General features: G+C 49.7%; 1 protein-coding gene across 1 annotated transcript in view; it reads left to right on the top strand.

Annotated features, from left to right (window-relative positions):
- The window catches only part of LRCH2 (leucine rich repeats and calponin homology domain containing 2), a 973,671-nt gene that overhangs the window by 432,342 nt on the left and 517,448 nt on the right, over nucleotides 1-23,881 (top strand). The window lies entirely within an intron of this gene.

Raw genomic sequence — 23,881 nt, 5'->3', positions numbered from 1 at the left:
TTGAAGGAGTGTAAGCAGCTTGTTTTACCACATTTAATCAATAGTGTACATTAGATTAAATAAAACCACACTGTGTTTATAAAAATATATCTATTTATTACACAACACAATCACTATCACATTGGTATATCTCCTAGCGGAGATATCAACAATAATAAAGAAAATACGCTAAAGTAATCAGGTAAGTAGCACAAATATTCACTCATCTCCTGGGAGGGACTAAAGCATATATTAGAGAAGTGGAATGCGAACTGCAAGGAACAACGAAACTAGAACCAAAGGAGTCAAAGGAGCTGGGAGAACCAGGAAGCACCCAAAGATAAGTACCCAGGAACCCCACGGAGGCTGTGTGCAGAGTGGGAACACATCCCCGTGCCCAATGAAAGTCAATGAAGAAGTTGCGGTTGCAGTTTTAAAGAAAAAAGACCCTTCCTAGAGGACCCTGAAGAAACCCTTAGGAGGATGGGAGGTTGGAGAGCCACCCCATACATGGATGCCCCGGGAACCAGGTTACCTGTTCCAGCGAAGCCGGGTGCATGGGGGTGAAGTGATGTTAGAACCTCCCATAAACAAGGGAAGACTTGGGAAGTAAGACTTCTGAAGATGTCCAGTGGAATCCAAAGATGGATTCTTGAAGCGGAGAACCTGCAAGCAGAGAAGACATAGTCTATACCACTCGGAGGTGACCAGAAGACATGGAAGCACAATGCCCACCCTTGGCAGGGAGCTCAGGAGAGTTGACGAGGACCTTGTCGCTGCAGCTGTGGTCACCCGGCGATGCTGCGGAAGACCAGGAGCCTGCCCCTTTTGGTATCTCGATGGCTGGGGACCTGCGGGAGCACAAACAAGCCTTGGCAGCCGTAACTGGCGTGGAAGACAAGAGACAATTGTTGGGACCAGCAAGGTCCAAGGGACTCACCAAGTTCAGGAAAGTCAGAGCAGGCCCGAGCAAGCAGGGGAGCCCACCAAAGTTGAAGAAGACCCTCAAGAGGACCTCAGTCAAGGATGCAGTGAGGATGCATATCTTCGAGAGATGATGTGCTGGAGGCTGGAGCTTCTTTTAACTCGAATACCTCTGGGGTGCAGAGCCTACAAGCTTTGGCAATGAAATTCGATGCGGTGCACAGGGGTTTGGTCCCAGAGGCTCTAATGAGGCATACTGTCCTCCAAATTGCAGGGAAGACAGGCCAGTCCCCTGGAGATCCTCAAAACCGCCACCTGTGTTTCTGAGCCTTGGGAAGTCCGTAGGACGACAGGAGCAGCAGACGTGTCAGCTTTGTTGCAGTGCCTGCAGATGCACAAGAGTGACACATTCACTCCAAGGGAGATATCTTTGGATGTCCTTGATGCCCACAGGTATTCAGGAGAACCTGAGCGAAGCACAAACACAGACGAGGCACAAGACTTGCAAAACAGGAGTCCAGGAGCAGCAGGAGTCTTCCTTGATGCAATCTCGGTTCCAGGCGTAGTCCAACAAAGTCCAAGTGTCCAGACTGTCAAAGAGTGTCTTGGTTTCGGAGGTTAGTCTTGTTCCACGATGAATCTGAGGACCTACCCGTGGGGGAGGCCTTAAATACCCAAGGAAAGGTTTGGAACGACTCAGGGGTCTCTCCCAGAGGAGGGACTGGACAGAGGGGAGGATACTTCCCTGTCCATTTTCGTGTTAGAGCGGAAACCAAGGGTTCACTGAACTGGGTCAAATCCGAGTATGCATGGAGGGCACCAAATGTGCCCTTAATGCAGTCTGGTGACGCTGGAAAGTGCACCCACCCCAGTCCAATACACTACGCCTGTCTGCGAGGTGGTCACACCTCCCCGTGGCAGGAACCCTATTGTTCTACCTTCCCCTGCTCAAGCTCAGCTCATCAGCAGGAGGGCAGAACAGTGTCTCTATTCATCAGCAGCACTAGCTTGCTTAGAGACCCTGAAAGGCTGTAACCGGTAGTACACGGAGCTCCCCTGAGGGGCCCCCAGTACATGGGATCATACCTCCAATACCGGAATCGGTCTTGGGGTATGTTTCCAACATGTTTGATACCAAACATGATCAGGTTTAGTGCAGCCATTATATAGCTCGACATCTCGTAATGACTGATGTCCACTAAATGTCTTAAAATGGCTGACCACACTTACAAAGCCTGGAGGATCGGCTCCAGGGTTTGTAGGGGTGTCCTGCTCATGCAGGGGCACCCTCATACTGATAGCCAAGCACCCTGCCCTCAGAACTGAAGGGCCTACTATAGCGGTGACATAGGTTGTAAGTGTAGTGACCGCAGATATAAGGAAACTGTATGTGTCATGAGAGGTGCAAGCACCAAATCACACAGGAAGCAATGGCAGACCTGTTGTCTGAGTTTAAGTGGGCTCCCATGGGTGGCACAATACATGCTTCAGCCCATGGGAGTCCCCTAGTGTACCTATGCCCTGGGTACCTTAATATCATATACTAGGGACTTTTAAGGGTACACCAGTAGCCAATTGTGAAGGTATAAACGTACTTACCAAAGCCATTTTGGGAGTGAGAGCACAGATGTTGTGGTCCTGATTAACAGGATCCCAGCAAACTACGGTCAAAACATACTGATACCAGGTAAAAAGTGGTAACCATGAAAGCAGATCTTACTTTCCAGCAGTCCCTAACAGCTCAATATAGGGGTCATCCGGTGGAAGAAACTAGAAGTTAAGAAACTCTATTGTAACTCTTTTTTCATGACGAAAATCAAATTCACCCTGGTAAAATTCAAATGGCATCATCATGGGTGGGGTGAGAAAGCAGAGAGATTTTTAGCATCACAGTTTGGACATAGCCATACACGGCTGTAAGTTCTGTCCACGGCAGGTACAGTCTCCTTCTTACCCATCCTGAAGACAAAACAAATACACATCATCCATCTGCACAGAAAGTGATATCACTGGATTTCCCATCATCTTGCACAAGAAGTGACATCACTGGATTTCCCATCATCTGTCTGCACAGGAAGTGATATCACTGGTTTCTAACAAAAACTGTCTGTAAAAGAAGCCAAACAAGAGGACTCATTTTCCATCATCAATCTGGACAGGAAGTGACATTGCTGCTTTCCTCCTAAGACTGGCTTTACTTAGTGGCAATCGTAACGTGAATGTGCAAAGTGGGTGTGCCATTTGCACACAAATAGCAAGCCAATCTGGGCCCAGTGCCAAGAAGCCTGGTCCTCCTCCCACTTACCACCTCACCCTGAACCCCTTATTGATCTCCCAGTCCTGCTTCCATGCCTCATTTCCCAAAACTGAATGTGTTCTCCTGCACCACCTGCTATTGTACGTGCACCCTTACACATCCACCTCACCTCTCCCTGCACCTCATACACCCAGTACAATCACTCGACCCCCATTACACTGCACCCCTCCCTGTCCTGCATACTCCTCAACACTCGCTCCCTCATTAAACACACCACCAACATTTGGGCTCTGCTACACCACTGCTCACTGGAGCTACTCTTCCTGACCAAAAACTCTTACTCCCTCGTCAGCCCCAGTCAACGCCACAGCAATCCCACCACAGATGTAAGATCACAAGACAGGGTAACAGACTTGGAGGCGGAATCGCAATTATTTCAGATAATCCATCCAATGCTCCAGTACCTCGAAAAACCTCAGCAGCAACATGGAACAATTGACTTTCTGACTCCTCAACACTGCCGACTACACCCTGAGCGGAACACTTGTCTACGTGACCCCCAGACCAGGCACCAACTTTGGCAGCATCATTGCAGAATGTATTACCCCCTGATTCTCAACTCCAGCATCTTCATCTTTCGCAGCGACTTCAACTACCACCTAGAAGCCTAATCGTTCCCAAAGCAACCAACTTCTTCCAACCTTAAACTCACTCAGTGAATGGGAGGACACACATACACCACCCTACACCTACAAGACCCTATCATTACCAGCGCCAGGATCATCACAGTAGACCAGCTCACACCGAGCACCTGCTCCGATCACGCCCTGATCTAAGTCAGAATGGGTATTCCGCACCACTGCAGAAACACTATTTATGAAATCTTCGCAAGGCGACTGGAACAAAATCTCAAAAGCATCCCTGTTTTCTGAATTCTCGCACCAAAAACCTTGACACAACTACAGACTCCTTAAATCCATCTCCAACTTCAATGCCTATATCACCTCTTAGGGCGAAAAATGCTGCGGCAACAAATGGACAGAATGCTGAATGAGTCATTCACTCCCAGTCATTTGATCTGGGTTAAATCTATGATTATTTTGCCCACTACGCCACCCCAGTTTGGATCCAGCCATATGCAAATCAGTCTTGACCTTGCTCCTCAAGGGAACAGCCCAGCCAGAGCTGCCACGTCTCAGAATCTCAGCACCCAGCTATCCCTATTCTTCTGCAACAAAATCATCAATATCTATGACAAGTTTTAACCCCAATCAGACCCCTCAACCCTTGTAACCCTCCTGCCCATCTCAGTCAATTCCCAGAGGCCCACCCTGACAGCCTGGTCTACCATCACCATTCTAAAAACTGCAATGTCCATGCAGTTCACCTATTACGGATCACCCTTGGACCCCTGCCCTGGCCACTTTTCCATCAAAAGACTGGTCCCCATCAGTGGTGCCCTCACCCCTATTGTGAATGACTTAATCATCACGGCCACCTACCCGGATGTCTGGAAACTCTCCACAGTACTCCCTCTACTAAACCAACCCTCAGCAGACCCGAAAATGCTAGACAACTACTGGCCTATTTAACTGTTACCCTACCTTTCAAAAGTCATATAAAAGATGAAAACTAAACGCTTAGACACCCACCTGAATGACAACCAACTCTTTGACACAACTCAGTCCAGCTACAGGCCCAAGCTTTGTACAGAGATCAACTTCCTCGTTGCCATTGAAGACATTCGAATGATCATGCATAGAGGTAACACCACAGCCCTCATGGTACTGGACCTTTACGCTGTCATCTACACTGTCTCCCACTGCATCCTTATTCAACAATTGCATCAAGCCAGCATCCAGGGATGCACACGTTGCTTGATTTTCTCCTTCCTTATAGGCCAATCCCAGTCGGTCAGCCTGGCCCGATTCACCTAGGACCCCTGTCATTCTCTTCTGCAGAGTTCCACAACGATCCTCAGTGATACCCACGCAGTTCAACTCTTACATGACCCCTCTTCCCATCATCATCTGCGCCGCTGTAATCAACATCATATACTACTCTGACACCAAGATCATACCCCTCCTCTCCGGGAAGATGTCAAACACCTCTACCTATTTCTCTGCCTGTACGCCCAAAGTCACCAGCTGGATGAATACCAAAAGACTCAAGCTTAACACAGACCAGATTGAGGTGGTAATCTCCAGAAAGACTCCTCAACCTAGGACCCTACCTGGTGGCCTGCTGAACTCTGGCACGCCCCTCCTGGAAACCAATGCAATGAATCTTGGAATAGTCCTTGACAACCAACTCACCATGACTGGTAAAGGGAACGCAGTTTCTGTCTCCTGCTTCTACACAATGAAGGTGCTCAAGAAGATCTCCAAATGGCTTCTTACCAACACTTGTAGAACCGTCAACCAAGCCCTCATCACCAGCGAGCTGGACTATGGCAATGCACTCTGTGCCGGAATCAACTTTCAATTGACCGAAAGACTCCAGAGCTTACAAAACTCAGCTGCCAGGCTCACCCTCAATGTCCCACCCACACTTTGATTATTCACAAACACATTCAAAACCTTACACAACACTGGCCCCATGAATAAACCCACTAAACACGTTTACTAAGGTGGACTCATTCTTGCACCCCCCCACTGCATACACAGAACCAGATCCAGCTGTCGTTCCTTCGCCTACCTTTCTCCTAATTCCTGGAAGGATCTACCCCTGCACATCAGAGCCTCCTCCTCAGTTCTTGAATTTTGCAATACAACGAATACCTGGGTAGAGGCAATGTTCTTATAGGGAAACTTTCTTATGGGGAAGGTTTCACCCAAGATTAAAGTTATTCAAACTACATGTCCACACTACATCTGGAGAATTGTGTTTTAACATCAGTTTTTTCAACTGACATTATACTTCCTGAGGCCAGAACTACTTCCTCTATTAGTTGTTTTACAACATGATATGCTAAAACACACACAAACTTATTTGCTTCGTACACCCATAAATCATTACAGAATTCTCTAAATGAGACTATGACAAGACACCTGCTCATAATCTGGAATCACTGAAAGCTGAAGGAAAGTCCTTGTCTACATAACGCTACACCCACTTGGCACAGTTCTGTTACATGCATAGGTGATTTTGTGGTCCATTGAAATCATGAAATTGGACATTTAGGTCCGTTATTTCGCAATGGATTATTAGAAATATTCCACACACTTACAGCCTAATTTATGGTTGGTGAAAATGCGATGTTTATGGGATAAACATGGGGGTACACATGAGGAAAAAGCGCAGTTGGGCTACGCAGTTTTTCCTGGTATTCAAACCATAACCACACTGGAGGATAAAGGGCGGTTAAATTAGCTAATTTTTGGAGTGGAAGGTGAGGAAAAAATTAGGTAAAAGAGCTTTATTTTATTCCGCTTTATTATCACATATTTTCCCTTCTTTAATATCGCATTGTTTCCTCTTACCTTCTATTTAGTATTTTTTTATTCAAGTAGTTTTTATTGATTTTATTGCAAAAGATAACAAACTTAAGGACCGTGTAGGAGGCTTGCTCAGTATATGGTGTACACCTATTGGTGAGACACTAGACACTGAGCGCCAAGCTACTCCTTGGAGTGATAGGAGCGCTATAAAAGTGTCCTTTACATTACATTACATTACATTACTATGCATGTAGTCCAGGCAACCCTTGGTGACAGTAGAAGCGGTCCCTGGTAACCAAAGCTCTCAAGGCGTAGCTTTGGGGAGCAGTTAAGGCTTATTCAGGAGGGTGTAAAGTGGGTACATTATCACAATGTCAGTCAGTGAAGCTTACACACAAGAAAGAATCACACTAGTGTTAGAAAAATACCTTGTATTTAATATACACCAACAGTAAAACTATTTTAGTATATCTCCTACCCGAATAGATTAATACACAATCAAATATACTTCCAAACAGGTTTGTAGAGCACATAAAACACATGGGCCTCTATCGGGGTGGGCAAACCACATACTAAGTAAATGGAAGGCTAGGTGAGTACCAAGCCAAGACTAACACGCGAGGAACTAGGGACCAGGTAGAGCACAGAACCACCACAGGGATGTAATTGGGAGTTGCTATTCGCCCGTGTGCAGGGGTGAACACCCGGGTCAGAGCTCATAGGCTAATGTGGGGAAGTCGTGATTGGAGGTTTACTGTCCGGGTCAGTGCTCATAGACTAACGTGGGAAAGTCGTGATTAGAGGTTTACTGTTTCAGTACCCTTCCCAGAGGATCCAGAGGAAACCTGTTGGAACCAGGGAGGTTGGAGCACACCCCCTCTTGTGGATACCCAGAGAACCAGGACACCTACACCAGGGAGCCTTGGTGCATAGGGGCCCAGTGGTGTCGGAACTGCCTGTTGACGTCAATGGGGATCCTCTGATGTCCAGCTAGAGTCTCATGGACCAGGTCCGTGGAACTCAGATATGGATATTAGACTTGAAGTTCCTGCAAAAAGAGGGGACAGAGTCCAAACCACCCGGAGGTTTTCCTGGAGGAGCAGGAGCTCAATGCCAGGCCTTGTTGGAGGTACTTTGCTGTAGCACAGTGGTCTTGAAGATAGAGCTGTGGAGCCCAGGCGACGATGCTGGAACTGTCCCACGCCGGAATGTCAGTGGCTGGCAGGACCACCATCAAGCCATGTCAAACGCAGTTGATGTGTTGCAGGAAACAATGCTTAGTTTTAGACGAGCAAGGTCTGTGGGACTCACCCAGCAAGAGTAAGTTGGGCTGGCCCTCAATATGCAGGAGAGCCAGCGTAAATCGATGGAGACCTCAGGAGGACCCTCTGGCCACAGGCACAAGAAGGCCTCGGCAGCACACAGAAGATAGATGCCCACGTTGCAGGAGATGCAAAGAGGGCATCACTCTTGGAGCTGTGTGATGCTGGAGGCTGGGGCTTCTTGAAACACGAAGATCTTCAATCAGGAGCGACAGCAAGCCTTGGCAAAGCAGAAAGACATGGGCACATGGATACAGTTCCAGTATGCTTGAGAGGGATTACAGTCTCAAGTTGCAGGGAAGACTGTTCAGGCCTATGGAGAGCCAACAAACCACCACCTGTGTTGTAGAGCCAAGTGATGTCGTTGGGACAGCAGAATCCACAAGCTGGTAGTACTCATCAAGGTGCCTGTTGATGCAGGGGAGTGACTCCTTCACTCCAAGGGAGATTCGTTCTTGTGATCTTGATGCATGCAGAGTCGTGGTGGACTCAGGACGATGCACAGCAACGGAGTTTGCAGAACTTGGAAGAGAACGGAGATGAAGTTGCAGTGTGAGCTTTCCTACCAGAATCAGTCTTTGTCTTGGTTTCTGGCTCGCTCCAGCAGCAAAGTCCAGTGTCCAATAGCAGAAGAATCTTTGGACAAATCTTTAGGCGAAGCCAGTAGGTTCTTGAAGATGAAGTCCGGACGAATCTAAAGATCCACCCTTAGGGAAGCCCTTAAGTAACCCATAAAGTGGGTAGGTGGGTAACCCTCCTATCAGGGGAGGAAGAGGTCAGGGGTGCTACTCTGGTGGACTGGCCAGTCAGATGCTCCCTGGGGCCTCTGCCCATCTAAGATTCAAGATGGCAGAATAAAATGGCCACCTGGCAGAGCTCTGTACTCCTCCCAGGGGAGGAGCTGGGCAGGGGTGTGGGCAGCACTTGCTTGCATGCAGACCCTGCAAGCCTACACAGGTAGAAATGGGGGTGGTCCTCTATTGAGACCCCCCCCCCCCACAGTACATGGGATCATGCAACTAGCACCAGAATCGGTGTAGTGGCATGATCCATCATGTTTGATACCAAACATGACCGGGTTCTGGGAAGCCATTACGTAGTTGGACATCTTGATTTGGCCAGTGGCTACTACATACCTAAAAATGTCTTCACTGCACTTACAAAGTTTAGAGAATGGACTCCGGGGTGTGAAGCGGTGTCTGCTCGTGCAGGGGCACCTTCACGTTTAGAACCATGCAACCTGCCTGTGGCTGTAAGGCGTACCTTAGGGGTGACTTATAGGTTTTAAGTGCAGTGACCTTTATACAAGGAAAACCTTACATTTGAATTGAAAGATGCATGCACCATTTCACGCAGGCTGTAGTGGCAGACCCAGTGTGCATGGGCACCCATGAGTGTCACAATACATGCTGCAGCCCATGGGAGACCCCTGGTGTACCAATGCCCCAGGTACCTTAGTACCATATACTAGGGACTTACAGGGGTACCCCAGTATACCAATTGTGGGGTGTACAAAGTACTTACCAATGAATTGAGGGGAGATAGAGAGCACAAATACTGGGGTACTGATTAGCAGGATCCCTGTGTACTACAGTCAAAAGACACTGACACTAGGCAAAACGTGGGGGTAACTATTGCACTATTATCTATATATAATATATATATGGTACAGAAGAGAAGGGGGGTTAAGACTGTGCAAATTTCTACACCAAGGTTCAGTTCGGTCATCTGGGAGTTTGGTTACATATTGTATGCATTTTCATTGCGATAACATCATTTAAATATTGAGTACCAAATTACAGCGGTGTATCAGATAACATATTATTGCGGTTTGGACTGCAAAAGGAAAACAACTGTCAGAACAAAAATATGATAGGTAAAAGGGTGGTAATGACTAGTGTGATGGTTGTGCTTGATGCTCTGGAGGGGCCCATACGGGGAAGTGTAGCCAAATAGTGATTCGTGATCGTGTGGATGTGGGCTAATATACTCCGACTGTAGTACATGTGTCTGGGTTTAAGGGGTATCAAAGTTAAAGGAAGTGGCGTCAAGTAAGTCCCACATCGGTCGGTGTGGTGGATGCTGCCGTGAGAGCTGTAGCGAGGCGTTGTCCGGTCCTCTAAGAAAGGTGAGCCATTCTTGCCACATCCGAGCTAAATTATGTTGGTTTTTCCAGATGTTAATAGTCAATTTGCAGGCAAGAGTGAGCATTAAATCTAGTAAACATCTGTCATTTCAGTTTTTAGTTGAGTATCCAGGTAGCCCCGGATTACGTATGAGAATTCCTTGGTGAGTTTAATGTTGAAAGTGTGTTTTATGCAATCAAAGATTTTCTCCCAGTAAGCTTGTAGTATAGGGCAGGAAAAGAGCATGTGGGCCAAATCAAGATTGCAATTCCAACATTTAGGTTCTTGAATAAGGTCAAGTTTGTGGAGTTTAGATGGGGTCCAGTATGCTATATTAATAATCATATATTTTGTTTGTGATAGTGAAGGTGAAATCTTGTATGCGTTTCCAGTCAAATTTAATATATGTTGGTGTTTGGTTCTTCTTCCCATTTTCATTTGTTTCAAGTGTGGCTCTTAGGGGTGTTCGGTAGGAGGAATTTATATAGGGGTGTTCGGTAGGAGGAATTTATATAGTCTGGACACAATGTGCCCCGATTAAAGCAGTTGTCTTATCAATGTGGGTAGGGAGAGGCTAACAGATTGCTTTGAATGCTTTGTGATCTGTACTTTCAGTTTCCAAAAAATTACAGAAATCCATGTTATCTAGACTGACTCATGCATGTACAGTGGAGAAGAGCTGTGGTAGATGACCCGCAGAAGTATCCTTGATTAGATTGATATCCTTGTTGGACTAGTCCAGCCAATATATTAGCTGGCCATCAAATTTGAATTTGAGGTTATGCCATATGGATGCCATGTTGGAGTTACACATTTTGATCTGTGAGAGGTAGTATATTCTCAAGAGAGCTTTTTTAGTATTCTGTGTAATGGACTTAGAATGAGGGTGTTGGGAGGTGTGCATTGTCAGGATTGAAGTAAGGGTCATGTCTTTTATGAGTGATTTTTCCAGTGCTACGCAGACTGGTTAGTATCCCCGTGTCAATTAGTGCCCTGTTTGAAGTTTCTGAAATTGAGGAGGCCTAATCCTTCTGTCTTTGGACAGTCCAAGTTTTTTAAATGAGATTCTAGAATTTCTTACCTTACCAGAGAAAATTGTAAAAAGTATTGTTGATGAGAAGTCTTCAGATAGGGTCATAGGTAGCATACTGATGAGGTAATTTTCTAGGTGTGTAACCATTATTTTTAATGTTTCTTCTCTTCCCCACCATGAAGGAATTCAGATGACAATCCTCCAGCAGTGTATTCATTTTTTTGAAAAATAAAGAGCTTTCTTTGATCTGTAGGGCAGTTATGAGACGATTTGCGAATTCTGTTCCTAGATATTTAATACAGCCCGATTGCCATACCAACCCAGAATTCCCTGTTATGTCTTTGCTGCCATGGTTATTAAGAAGTTTAACTGTGGACTTTTCTTTATTTGGAGTGTATCCGGAGATCCTTAAAATTCCTTGATTGATGGCATGTAGTGATGGTGGAGTGGGCCTTTTCAGAGACATCTAAGATGTCGCACCCGTAGGCAGAAATTTTGATTGTGGTTTTACCGAATGTGATGCCAGGTATGCCTTGTTCTTCTCTCAGGTGGTATAAGAAAGGTTCTAACACTAATAGAAATAGATGTGGTGAGAGGGGGCAACCTTGCCTGGTTCCCTGTTTCAACTGGAGGGAAGAGGAGATAGTGCCACCTGCTATGACCTTAGCGACTGGTTTATGGTAGAGGGTCATGCAAATCAGATGTTCGCCTAGGTTGAATTTCTCCAGGGCTAAGTTTAAGTATGCCCAGTCAATGTTATCGAACGCTTTCTCTGCGTCCAGTGTAATCCCTACTGTGGGGTATTTTACTATTTGTGTTTTCTCTAGGACGTGGCATAACATTTTAGTATTATTTCTGGATAGTCTTTTTTTCAGGAATCCCACTTGTGAGGGGTGAATAACTTTGGATATATATTTTGTAGTCGACAAGATAATATCATGGCATAAATTCTACAATCCAGATTGATTAATGAGATTGGGGGGAGAAGCAACCGGCCAGTGAGGGGCGGACATACCTGCGGGGAAGACGCTCGCCGACGCGCTCCTGGGGCCCTAATGCTGTAAGTCTCGCCGCCACTGCACGCCATCCTGCGGCTGGAGACTACAGCTCCCAGGGAGCTTAGCGGCCACTTCCTGCATCCGGCCACAGCGCGCCCGGAGGCGCTACTTGAGCAGGACGCTCCCTCGGTGGAGCGAGGGGGAGAAGCAACCGGCCAGTGAGGGGCGGACATACCTGCGGGGAAGACGCTCGCCGACGCGCTCCTGGGGCCCTAATGCTGTAAGTCTCGCCGCCACTGCACGCCATCCTGCGGCTGGAGACTACAGCTCCCAGGGAGCTTAGCGGCCACTTCCTGCATCCGGCCACAGCGCGCCCGGAGGCGCTATTTGAGCAGGACGCTCCCTCGGTGGAGCGAGGGGGAGAAGCAACCGGCCAGTGAGGGGCGGACATACCTGCGGGGAAGACGCTCGCCGACGCGCTCCTGGGGCCCTAATGCTGTAAGTCTCACCGCCACTGCACGCCATCCTGCGGCTGGAGACTACAGCTCCCAGGGAGCTTAGCGGCCACTTCCTGCATCCGACCACAGCGCGCCCGGAGGCGCTACTTGAGCAGGACACTCCCTCCGCGTCGCGGGACGCGCGCGGGTGTGCGCCGGGCTAAGCCCTCAGTGGACCGAATAGGACGGGACGGGCGGTATAGTGTACACACATTATTTTGACTTTTATTTTTATATCACTATCTCCACTCTGATTATGCCCAGCACGGGGAGAACAAGCTCAGCTGCGCAAATGCACCAAACGATTACCACAAGCTCTCTGCCTACTGTTCAAGTGATAGACATAAACTGTCCTTGTTACTCTCCATCTAGTACACTATCTCCTCCATTAAACTCCCCAAGAGAGCATAACCTGTCCCTGCGGGATGAACTAAACAGTCTATGTAAAACAAAGTATGTCAGCTTGGATGCACCCTCTCTTGCCAAAGGCACCGGTACTATAAATACTAAAGGCAGTTTACAGGAATCCCCCTTTTTATTGAACAAAGTCAATACACAAGCCTCTGTACTTCCATATCTATTACCCGTCAAAAGAAAGCATGATGAGGACAATGCCGAAAGGTCTCAATCCAAATTCTATAAACCATCTGTAAGCCCCGCAAGGTCTGTTCATAATCTCCCTTTCATCATGGAAACTGATGTCAAACTGGATGAATCAAGATCTTATTCCCAGATCCTTCTATTGACTCAGATTGAACAGCTTGTTAAAACCATCATTTCCCCACTAACAGAAAAAATCAACGCTATAGGAGAAAGGCTCTCGGGTCTAGAGAATAAAATCACGGCTATCCTGAAACCCATTGATAATTCAGCAACATCGAACCGACCCCAGCCATCTACCACTTTTCCAACAGCTAAGCCAACTGCCATCCACAAAAGCATGCAAGTCACCCTACAATCCCCTAAAATCCCAGATTCAACTATTCCCAAAGCTCCTTTCAAATCTGTTATAACAAGGCCCTCAGAGGTCAAGACAGTATGCAAAGTACCACACATACACCTCCCGCCAGAAGCCGCGCCATATGTGACCATCCTCTCAGGAGTACCAGCACTTGCGATGGGAAAAGCTGAAAGACAACAGGATCTATTGAACAAAGTTATATTCTGGATGGGAAGTAATAGACCCCTACCACCGGATAAAGACGGCGGAATCCTGAGTGTGAGAAGGGTGGGCTGGTTGGGCCCACTACCAAAAAACATTTCAGGGGACTTGGTACTGGTTAGATTCAGGAACCGGAACATCGCACCTTACTTAAGATCTTGTCCCCCCCAAGAAGGGGATGGCCCAATACATATTTGGGATCTATTTGATTTTTATCCCTGTATGCCAAATATCCCCCGGTTAGGACCAAAAATAGCCTACCACCACGCGTTGGGTGGGGAAGTCCAGGTACCCAGTGGTATTAGTTTTTCTGTTTCCAACAGATTTGATTCATTGTACAACTGTCGCTACTCTTGAGTCTACTCATCATAAAGGACAAACCCGTGTATCTTTACTCCAGATAGGGATAAACCCCTTGAATAATATGTTACACTATTGAACTCTGAGGTTGGGGTTATGTCTTTTTTGAAATTGAAGTTATGTTATTCTTGAATGTACACATTTATTTTTAATGATTGCCTTTTTTTTGTACGCTTTTATGATTTTAAAAAACAAAATCGAATAAAGCATTTCAAACTAAACTAAACTAGAGATTGGCCTATATAGTTTTGGGAGTAGGGGATCTTTACCATCTGTTGGTATTACTGTTATAATAGCCTCAGCAGGGGTACCAGCAACTTGACCTGACATTACGAAGTGTTTTATAAGGTCTTAAGAGGGGTTGAGGTTAAAGATGTAGAAAATGTCTTTAACACTTTTGCGTTATAGCCATCAGGCAGGGTGCATTGCCAGGCTTTAGCTTTTTTAATTGTTTGTTTCTTTTATTTCCTCTGGAGGGATCGGACCATTAATCAAGTCTTTTTCTTTTTCTGTTAAGATAGACAGCCTAGTTTCTTCTAAGTATTGTTTGCATTGTGTATGCTCTAGGTTTTAAAATGATGTATTGTATGTTTTTTCAAGAGGGAAGCAATCGTTGAGGTTTTAAAACAACATGGTATTATGGTCAACAACTGAACCAAAGTGTAGCCATAACTCAACATACTGAATGATCGGTTATTAATCCCCTGATGTATGTTTTGAACTAGAAACCCTGTTAACTAGTGAGATTGCCAACTCAATGTGAGCAGTTCAAGCTATATTGTACTAATATATTTCAAACATCACCTCCTGAGAGCATTGCAATATTAATAGACAAACTGTATTTCAGACTTTAAAAAAAACCCTGTCACCAGGCAACTCAGTAGCTCATAAGATATTATGTAGGGTTAGCTACTATGTCTTTAGTCTCACATCCTGGAAACATATCAGCATTTTGAGTAGTGCACTTTAGTGGTACAGACCTAATTAGCAATTTAAACATGGTAGCTTCATATCTTAAATGATACCGTTGGACATTCAATCAAAGTCTACAACTACACCAGAACTGCAAATAAGCCACTTGGAGTTTTATTTTTTTGATAATCAACGTTATTGTTTTTTTAAAAAACAAGTAAATTCATTGGTATCAGATCAAGCCCTACAATTAAAGAAATTCGATGACATACATTCAACAAAAAGTGCAGTCGATCCATTAGAATTAAATGTGGCAATCTCAAAACACTATAAGCGTACCAGTGCAGTAGGACCATCACACAGGCAGCATATTAAACCATTTCCCCCATACCTTTTTGAATAGTTCAGGGCATCCCCGGGCCTCAAAGAGAGGCTCTTCCTGCGCTCCACACCAGTCCTCTCCCCTCCTCCACCTCCGCACGGTCAGGGCCTTAGCCTGACACCAGAGCGCGGTTATATCCCTGTTTGCCACCGCCACTGCTATCCCCAGGAACCGCTTGTCAGCCCTGGAGCCATCGAGGCCATTAAACACTCCCAGTAGCAAGCGCTTCGGGTCATGGGGAACCTTCCATCCGAGGGCCCGTGTAAGTTCGAGTTCGACCCCTCTCCAGAACAGCGCCAGGGCCGGGCACTGCCATACCATGTGATAGAAATCTGCTGGGACAGACTTGCAGCGCGCGCAGGCTGGGGAGGGTCGCATACGGGCCTGGAAAAGGTGTGCCGCAGTGAGGTATGCTGCATGGAGGAAGTAAAGCTGGACCAGCCGTAACTTGGAGGAAGTTGTCAAGTTTTTGGGTGCCATAAGGGCATCTCGCCAATCTGCCTCTTCCAGGGGACCCACCCAACCTTCCCATCGATCCTGGAGCCGGTCCAGGGACGCAGGACCGTTATTCACCAGCGATCGGTATATTCGGGAGACCCCACCCTTCCCAAGATTCCCCATCATCACCTGGGCCTCCAAGGGACTGAATTCCTGGAGAGAGGCAGGGGATGGAATGTGAGTGTGTAGGGCGTGTCTGAGTTGGAGGTACTTATAGAATTGGGAAGGAAGAAGGGCGTGACGTTGCTGTAAGTCAACAAAGGACCGAATGTGGTCTCCCACCCACACGTCTCCCAGTAGCGAGATCCCAACTAGGTCCCATTGACGGACATCCTGCAAGGACGAGACCTCTCACAGCCATGCACAACTCCACAGCGGCGTTTTCCTAGTAAGCCTCCGATCCCATTGCATATGACGAAGGGCTGTACGCCAGGCCGTGAGCACCGTCCTGGTGACAGGGGGAAGAACCGGCGGCACTGGGCTACCATATAGAAATGCCTGGATCTGCGTGAAGTCCCGTCGTGGATCACGATGAGTCTCGTGGCCAGGTAGTAGTGGTGGAGATTGGTCCCCCCATGCCCCTGTCAAAGGGGGGAATACGACAGTGTGCCAGGGACATCCGCGGCCTTCCTCCTCCCCACAAGAACCGGGTAGGAACGCCATCAAGCTCCCGGAACCAGCTACCTGGGAGGTGGAAGGTGACATTTTGTAGAATGTAGAGAAAGCGGGGGAGGATCATCATTTTAAAGAGCGCACTCCTGCCCAGGGGGTTGAGGGGTAGGGTATGACATTTCTTAAGGTCTGCCTTCATCCTAGTGACCAAGGGTGCAATGTTCAGGGCCCACTCGAGCTCCGGCAAGAGGGTAACCCACACACCCAGGTATTTGAAGGATTGCCTCCGGAGGGGGATAGTCGTCTGCCAGTGAAAGCATGCCCGAGAGGGATGCAATGGGACAAGGGCTGACTTTGCCAGGTTGAGTCGCAGCCCAGATACCCGCTCGAAGGCAGAAAGGGCCTCTAGGCATCTGGGTCCAGAATGGTCTGCATCCGCCAGAAAAAGCAGGATATCGTCTGCGTAGAGGGTTATCTTGTCAGTCTGACTCTGTCCCAGGCCCATCCTCGGATGAGAGGGTCTTGGCGGATGAGCGCAGTCAGGGGCTCCTTTGCCAGCGCGAATAAGAGCGGGGAGAGTTGGCACCACTGACGGGTATCCCTCCGGATTGGGAACGCCTCAGAAAGTTCGCCGTTAATGAGGACACGGGCCCTGGGGTTGTTGTAGAGGACTCTGATCAGGCGGAAGGGAAGACCAAAACCCATCAGTTCCAGCACATCCCCAAGGTAGCTCCAATCCACTGTATCAAAGTCTTTTTCAAAGTCGATGAATAGGAGCACCAGATACGGGGTCAGGTGGTGACGGTGAGCCATAGCCAGATGGAGGCGACAAATGTAATGATGGGTACCCCTGGCGGGCATGAACCTACATTGATCAGGATGGACCAAATCTTGTAGGAGTGGGCGGAGCCGCTGGGCTATCGCAGTGGCAAAAATCTTGATCTCTGTATTGATCAACGAGATCGGGCGGTAGTCTGCACAATCCAGGGAGGGCGGTTGTGTTTTGGGGATGACCACAATGGTGGCCACGTCGGTTTCAGGCGGGAAGGACCCACTACATTATTTAAATAGTTCCACTAAATGGGGAACCAACACTTCGCGGAAGTCCGCGTAGAACTCCTGGGGGTAGCCGTCAGGCCCTGGCGTCTTGCCTGGATGCAACATTGAGATCGCCCGTGTATTTCTTCCGGGGTAGAGGGGTGGTCCAAGGTATCAGCGATCTCCTGGAAGAGACACGGCAGCCGAGTACCGGTCTCCGTCAGCAAGTCCGCCAGGGGAGTACATGGAGGGCGAGCGTCGTACAGGGTCGTGTAGTAGCCAGCAAAGGTCCGTGCAATGGCACAGATGTCACCTGATGAACCCCATCGGCCATTCGAATCTCGGGAATAATGCGGTTAACTTTGGGGTAGGACACTAGGTTATGGAGAAGCTTGCCGTTTTCATCGCCCCATCCATAAATACGCGCCAAGAAGAGCGCCAGAGCAGTTTAGCGGACTCCCATGAGATCCGGCGAATCTCTTTGCGGACCATTGCAAGTTGTCGAGAGGAGCCATCGTTGTCATCGGAAAATTGGAGTATTTCCAACCGCTCCGCCCGCGCCTCCAGCTGCACAAGCTGGTCGGACTGCTCCACACGTGAACCAGCACTCTGGCCACACCCCGCACGACCGCCTTGCCAGCCTCCCACCTCATCCCTGGTGAGGGAACAGAGCCCGTATTGGTCGAGAAGTAGTGCGCAGTTCCTGTCCAAGGGACTCCACCAGCACTGAGTCCTGCAGGAACCATGCATTTAGCCGCCAAGTCGTGCGTGGGCCAACACTGGGAGAACCAATGCGGAGAGAAACGGGGGAGTGGTCCGAGATCTCTCTGGGCAATATAGTAGCCCAGACATCAGTTGGCAATCCATTGCGGGCATCAAGATTAGGACTGTACAGGAGTGGGTACAGTGAGCCGCCGAGGTGTGGGTGTATTGTTCTTTGCGGGGCTTCCACACCTTCCAGACATCACAAAGGCCCAGGGCCGATGACCAACCCGCTAGACTCTAGGCGGAGGCAAGACGGTGCGCCGAGGGAGTGCCCGTTGCGTCACGTGCCGGCTGCAGGACGGCGTTAAAGTCCCCCCCCAACAACAGTCAGGCCCTGTGGAAAGGAGGAAATCACCAGCGTGAGGCGGCGAAGGGTGGAGGCCAGGAGTGCGGGGGAGCATAAGTGCACGGGAGGTTTAGAGGGTGTCCCTGAATCATCCCCGACATGGCCACATATAGGTCCTAAACAACAGTGTCGGCTCTAGTCGGGGTGAAGGGGAGCCATTTCCTGAGTAAAATGGCCACCCCTCGGTATCCCCGCGTGAAACCAGAGTGCCAGACCCTGTTAAACCCGTAGCGGGCTAGGAAATTGCATAGTGAGCCCATGAGTTGCGTCTCCTGGAGAAACAGAATGTCGGATGTGTGGCGATGGGCAGTGCGGAGGACGGCTGCGCGCTTGATTCGATCGAGGAGGCCGTTGACATTCCAGGAGAAGATGTGGAGAGGTCTATTGAGGGTACAGGACATCTAGAGGAGCGATATGTGTAATGGCGGATGCATGCAAGCCACTTGGAGGTTTACTGGTTGGATAAAGGTCCTATGATTCAATTGTAAGTCCCATTTATACTTGACTGAAGACCTCTTTGGATGGCGGGGGAAGCTTTAAAAATTCTGCCTGGGTCAAGGTGGCGGTGGTTCGAATAATTAGTTACAAATAGGCTGGCCTGCCATAGTTTTCACAGGAAGAAGGGCTGCAATGGGGACGAAGGAGTTCTTTAAGTGATTCCTATTCGCCAAAATGCATAAAAATAGGTCGCTTACAGGATCAGGGACAGTGACTGAACTTATCACACTGGCGTGCTTCAGCTCTGCCGTTCACTTCATAAAATGATGGCCCATCTGACAGACACTTCTAACTGCAGGTCCCTTACCTTAAAATTATCCAAGGTGTCAGACTGGATCTAGAAATTTTTCGTAAGAAGTACCCTGCGCGCCAGTAGGCAGCGTCGTTCAGCTCTGTATGGTGTTCTTGGTGTCGTCTGCACCGGAAGTGACTTCCGCGGTGCCTGTCTGAATGACACACGTAGTGATAGATTGCTTACCTTAGAATATCCCCAGGCGTCAGACTGGACCCAGAGATTTTTCGTCAGCAGTATCCCTGCGCATCAGAAGGTGGCGTTGTGTGGCTCTGTGTCCGTCGCTGGCGTTGTAAGCGCCGAGATAAAGTCACGTTGACTACTTAGGCGCCACCCATGCGCGCTGACGTCAGTTCTTCGGTTAGAGCAAGTACCCGTGTCACTTTTTGACTATACTTTTGAGACTTTTTGTCTCCCCCTTTTGTGAGTCTTTGACTCCTGGTGCCACGTAGGGATGCAGGGTTTAAATCCTGCGGGGCCTGTCGCCGTACGTTGTCGGGGGCCGATCCCCTTGGCGCCTGTCTCTACTGACTTGAGCGCGACCATAACTCCTGGTCATGTTCCGACTGTCTTGCCATGGCTCTGAAGTTCTTACGGGAGCGGTCCTGTAAGCTGCATGAGGACCGGCAGTCGTCTCCGTGCCGTTCGAGGTCTAGGGGTCAATGGAGGGTCCGATCGTGGAACCATCATTGCTCCTCGGGGTCGAAGTCTTCACACTTGGAATCGGGTAAGAGACATCATAAGAAGAAGTTGAAGAAGCGTTTCTGCTCTCCAACGTCCCCCCCCTTTGGTCTGCGGACGAGGTGGCCAGGGGCCCCACCCTGCGGCTCCTTTGGAGCCGGTGTGTCGCGCGGCCTACCCACCTTATCCTGGTCCGTCGGCGACTCCTGCCTAGGTGCAAGATTTTCTTGCAGCCATGCACTGCCTCTTCAGGTCTCGGGCTCCTGCCGGCGCGCCTTCGGACCCTGTGGTCCCAGTTGAGGGGTCTCCCTTTCCGACGGCTCTGGTGCCGCAGGGACCTCCGCCGGCAGCTCCGGCCCTGGCGCCGCAGTGGGTTCCGTTCATTCCACCACAATCCTTGCCCGGGTTTCCGGACAATTTTGCTCCTGGTTGGGACCCTAATTGGGACACAGAGTGGGACCGGCGTCGACCGGTGCCGTTCCTGACACCGTTCCCGGCGCCGTTCGACAATTTGTATTCCCCTGTCCCTCCCCCAACTCTGCAGCCTGTTCATGGGCAGTGGAAGAAGGGGACGACTGGGAGGGGTCTGAAGACCATCTCGCAGGGCAGTGCGGGTCGGAACAGAGGATGCCGGTGGTCTTGACCTCTCCTTTGACCCTGGGTTTCTTTCCCTTCCTTCTGTGGTGGAGGAGGGCGCTACATACACTGTGGTTCTCCGTAGAGTAGCAGAGGCCCTTGACCTTGATCTGCCTACAGTGACCCTCAAGACCAATCTCCTCACTGAGGTACGTCAGCCGTCAGCAAGCTCTTTGGAACCCTAGCTGCCGTTCAATGAGGCCCTAACTGACGTCTTGATGGGCACCTGGTCTAGACGAGCCACAGGGGTCCCAGTGGGTAAGGAGGTGGCCAGGCGCCATCGCCCGGCCCCGGTTGACCCTGCTTTTCTGTCCGCCCTCACCACCCCGGAGAACCTGGTCATCCAGGCCTCCACTTCCCAAAACGCATTCCTACCGCTCCGCCGGATAAGGAATCCAAGAAGCTGGAACAGTTCGGCAAGAAACTGTTGTCATCTGCCAGCTTGGGGCTGCAGTCGGTGAACACTGCATGCCTCTTGGGCCACTATTCCCACGCTGTGTGGGACACAGTTGCGCAGGTGCTGCCTCAGTGTCTGGAGGAGGTCCGGACAGTGCTTTCCCAAGCTGTTCCAGAGGGGAAAGATACAGCAAAGTTTGCCATCAGGTGTGGACTGGACACCGCAGATTCACTGGCTAGGGCGATTTCCACAACAGTGGCCCTCCGTCTCCACGCCTGGTTGCAGTCCACTGGTTTTTCAGGAGATGGACAAAATTCTCTTATGGACATGCCCTTTGATGTTACTCGCCTGTTTGGTGATAAGGCAGATAGTGAGCTGGATCCTTTTAAGGACTCCCGGGCTACAGCCAAATCCATAGGTCTCTCCACCAAGTGCCCGGCCACGTCTGCTTTTCGTTCCTTTCGTGGCCACGGAAGGGGTGCCCCGACATGTTAGTTCAGCTAGAAGCCTGCGCAGAACCAAACTCTGAGCGGACGTGGTTCCCGCCGCGATGGGACAGGGGGCCAGCGTGCGGGTCGGTCTTCCTCCGCTCTTGCAGCATCCGCCACAAAGCCTTCCTAGTCCGAGCTTTGGAGCACACCCCACCCCGTTGGGCAGCAGGATTCGCCATCACCTTCCTCACTGGTGTTCGGTTACCTCGGACAGGTGGGTGCTGCAAATCGTCTGAAGGGGCTACTCCCTCCCCTTCGAGTCTGCCCCTCCAGCCATGCCACCTCCGTTCCACCGCATGTCGGGAGACCATTTTGCGCTTCTCCAGCAGGAAGGCACGGCCCTCTTGGCCAAGGGGGCCATTGAGTGCGTTCTTGGGCCAGAAGTAGGACGTGATTGTTATTCCCACTACTTTCTTCTGGTCCCAAACAAGGAGAAAGGGGGCCTGCGTCCCATCTTGGACCCCAGGAACGTCAACCGCTTCCTCCGGAAGGAGAAGTTCAAGATGTTTACTCTAGCTCAGGTCTTGGCTGTCCTCAACTCTGGAGACTGGTTGGTAGCGTTGGACTTGCAGGACGCATATTTTCATATCCCAGTCCTGCCAGCCCACTGGTGTTACCTGCGGTTCACGGTAGGACATGAGCCCTTTCAGTTTGCCGTGCCCCCCTTCAACCGTACCAGTGCTCCTCAGGTGTTCATGAGAGTGATGGTGGTGGTCGCAGCTCATCTGTGCAGATCAGGGATTCCAGTCTTCCCCTATCTCGACGACTGGTTGTTGAAGGTGGGCTCTCCCCAGGCAGTTGTCTTCCACCTCCAGACTATGGCCGACATCCTGCATTTGCTGAGGTTTTCCATCAACGTGCCAAAGACATACCTGAGTCCCTCTCAGAAGCTCCCCTTTATCAGAGCGGTTCTGGATTAGACGCAATTTCGAGTTTATCCTCACGAGCAGCGAGTCAGTCTATGATTCTCATCTTTCAGCCTCTATCCCGGGTTTCATTCAGTATGACCCTCCGGCTCCTGGGCCTCATGGCCTTCTGCATCCTGCTAATGCAACATGCCAGATGGCATATGTGGGCTCTGCATTGGGACCTGAAGTTCCAATGGGCACAGCATCAGAGCAACCTGTCCGATCACTTCCAGATCTCGAAGGGCACTTCACGACAATTGCAGTGGTGGCTCACAAACCCCAATTGGGTCAATGGCAGATCCCTCTCCCTTCCCCAACTGAGCACACTGTGGTGAAGGATGCATCCCTCCTGGGATGAGGCGGCAACATGGGAGAGGCGGAGATCAGAGGCCTCTGGTCTCCGGCGGAGTCCCGGCTCCACATCAACCTTCTGTCTGAAGTGTCGGGCGATCCGGCTTGCACTGAAGGCATTCCTTCCCTCTGTCCCGGGAAGTGTAGTGCAGGTGTTCACGTACAACACCACTGCTATGTGGTACTGCAACAAACAGGCGGGTGGAGTCGTGGACCCTATGTTAGGAGTCTCACCGCCTTTGGACATGGCTGGAACATCAAGGCATTACCTTGGTGGTTCAACACCTGGCAGGTTCTCTGAACGCTAGGGCGGACGAACTGAGCCGCCGGTGCATGATGGATCACGAATGGCGTATGGACTCGGACGTGGCGCAAGGTCTCTTTCTACAGTGGGGAGAGCCTTGGTTAGATCTATTCGCCACCGAAGAGAGCGCGCAATGTCATCAGTTCTGCGTGTAGGAATTTCCAAGGCAGCACTCGCTCAGCGACGCTTTTCGTCACTAGTGGAGCTGCGGTCTGTTGTATGCCTTTCCGCCTATTCCACTTCTGCCCAGAGGGCTGAAGAAGATTTGGCACGACCGGGCCCAAGTTATACTTGTAGCTCCGGATTGGGCACGAAGATGCTGGTATCCTGAGCTACTCAGCATGGCTATCGATCCCCCGATCTCACTGCCTCTTCGGGAGGATTTTTGTCGCAGCAGCATGGGACGGTCCTCCACCCGAACCTGTCCAGCCTTCACCTCCATGCGTGGAGATTGAGCGGCGACAGTCAGCCCTAGCTGTTCGAGCAGTAGCATACCCCTCCCCCCAAGCGCCTTGAGACCCTCCCGGTTGAGTAGTGCGCTATACAAATGGCATGATTGATTGATTGATTGATTGACAGCTTTGGACCTTCCTCCCGAAGCCTGTAATGTCATTCTGGCAGCCAGGCGTCCCTCCACTAAGACGGTATATGCCTGCAGGTGGAACAAATTTG

This window comes from Lissotriton helveticus, chromosome 4_1 (genome assembly GCF_964261635.1).
Source record: "Lissotriton helveticus chromosome 4_1, aLisHel1.1, whole genome shotgun sequence".
In the NCBI taxonomy this organism is placed as follows: domain Eukaryota; kingdom Metazoa; phylum Chordata; class Amphibia; order Caudata; family Salamandridae; genus Lissotriton; species Lissotriton helveticus.
The sequence above is the reverse complement of the archived record's forward strand: the minus strand, read 5'-3'. Positions and strand labels throughout refer to the sequence as shown.